The 2,178-nt window shown below is 40.3% G+C and overlaps 1 long non-coding RNA gene across 1 annotated transcript; it reads left to right on the top strand.

Moving 5' to 3' along the window:
- Positions 1–166: 166 nt before the first annotated feature.
- On the top strand, positions 167–1,243 carry LOC106944174 (uncharacterized). Its single transcript, XR_001424142.1, has 2 exons — positions 167–609; positions 963–1,243. It is a non-coding gene; the product is annotated as an uncharacterized LOC106944174 (long non-coding RNA).
- The last annotated feature ends 935 nt before the right edge of the window (positions 1,244–2,178 follow it).

Here is a 2,178-nt window from a genome sequence, read left to right as displayed (position 1 = left end):
AGCTGCAATATTTAGATTTTATTTTCTGCGACTTTTCACACAGGTTAAGTTAAACAAGAAAAGCCAAAAACTAAAAACCTCATTCATGTTTGCCTAAGCAAAAATGTAAAAACAAATTAAACAAAAAAGAATGAAACAGCACCATCTAGAGGCAACTTGGAAAATGTCAGTTTAATTTCAATCAGCTCCACCCGAAAAAGGGGAAAAGGAAACTGAAAGGCTTGCTTTACTGACAAAGGACAGGACGTTTACGGACAGCCTCACATCACCACAGACGAACAAACTAAAGGAGATTTGTAAGTCAACATTTTGTCTTGACTGATACAAAATAGAGTAATGGCAGAGAGAGCTCTTCTGGAAAGTTACCTGAGCTGCCATGTTTGTTCAGAGACTTTCATAGATCCTGTGTCTCTGAGCTGCAACCACAGCTTCTGTTCAAGCTGCCTGGAGGAATTCTGGGAACAAACTGGAAACAAGAACTGTCCCATCTGTAAACGAAGATCATCAAAGGAGGATCCGTCCATGAACTTCTCCCTCAAAGAACTCGCTGATTTGTTTGGTGTGAAGACCGACTGACAGTCATCCAGATGTAGCTAAAGAAAGAAGCAGGTAAGATTTATTACTAATCTAGAGATGTCACAATTCCTTGAATGATTAAAGCACTGTGATTTATTAAAATCCATCAAAGCAAATTATCTGCCTCAGAGTTTGTTGAACTATGTTTTACTATTTATTACCAACTGCTTTTAATTATTTTTTCTTCCAATTGTTTCCAAGTGTTTTCTCTTTTTCATTAAAGTTTTTATTTTTTGTAAGAATGTATTAATGTGTTTTTTTCTTTCTTTGTTTTAATGTCTTATGTGTGCATACTAAGCTGGAAGTTGCCAAACAATTTCACTGTAGTTTCATAATGACTAAAAGATGCCTGTAGTTCATAATGATTGTCTGTTCTGTATTAACAGCTGATGGAGGAAGGCAGAGGGTACTGGCAGCAGAGGAGGTGGCATTCTGGGAGGATGGCAGCTATGAGGCGGTGTCAGGATGGACCCCAAGTTCCTCCAACCAGGAGCTCAGTGACATAAGGACTACAAGACAGGAAGAGACGTCAGGTCTATGCTACAGGAGAGATGTTGGACCTGTCCTGAACACAGCATAATGTTTGATCATGTTTGGACAAAAAAACACTGCCAGATGGTCCAGAAATGGACAAGCATTTATATCTTATTTAGTGTGCAAACAGTAAGATATAACACCAAAAGTCGTGGTAAGAGACTTGAAGCTAAATACAGCATTTTGCGTCATATGCGTTTGTATGTTGGATCATGCTCAGAAAGAAAGCCACCACCACACGGCTCAGAAGTATACAAGCATTTTGTGCTGTAATCTTTTTTTTTTTTTTTTTTTTAACTGAAAGATGGTTTTTTTTTATTTGTAGATGTGTTTTTTATTTTATACGTGTGGTTTTTTTATTTGTAGATGTGTTTTATATGCATGTATGTACATATTTATTTTTCAACAAAAATTAAAAATATAAACCTATGCCTTGTGCTTGGTGTATTTTTATTTCTGGGTTGTTTTTTTTTATAATTTTATTAGGGAGGGGCTGAACCAGGCCTGTAATTATAAAGGTCTAGTGTGTCCAATAGGGAGATATCTACCAACCAATCACATGTAAGTAATGAATTGTGATGTCATTGTTTTTTCACCCAATAACTGACGATTCACGTGGGTCTCCTGTTGCTATTCACATGTTAAGTAGAGTTGTTAACACCTCCCGCTCCCCAGCACTTTCCCCGCACCTCACCACCCCTCCTGCCCCCTTAGGATTCCGCATTTGACAGTATTCGACTGCGGCCGGCGAAAACGCGTTGCCCCGCCAACTGTCGATTGCCCCGGTCTTTCTGCATGGAGTTTGCATGTTCCCCCTGTGCATGCGTGGGTTTTCTCTGGGTACTCCAGCTTCCTCCCACAGTCCAAAAACATGACTGTCAGGTTAATGGTCTCTCTAAATTCTCCCTAAGTTCTCCCTAAGTGTGTGTGTGTGTGTGTGTGTGTGTGTGTGTGTGTGTGTGTGTGTGTGTGTGTGTGTGTGTGCGCGCGCATGGTTGTTTGTCCTGTCTGTCTCTGTGTTTCCCTGAGACAGCCTGGTGACCAGTCCAGGGTGACCCCGCCTCTCAC

This window comes from Poecilia latipinna, unplaced genomic scaffold (genome assembly GCF_001443285.1).
Source record: "Poecilia latipinna isolate Pla-1442-1.1 unplaced genomic scaffold, P_latipinna-1.0 Scaffold7212, whole genome shotgun sequence".
NCBI lineage: Eukaryota > Metazoa > Chordata > Actinopteri > Cyprinodontiformes > Poeciliidae > Poecilia > Poecilia latipinna.
Note: the sequence above shows the minus strand (reverse complement) of the source record. Positions and strands in the feature narration are given on the sequence as shown.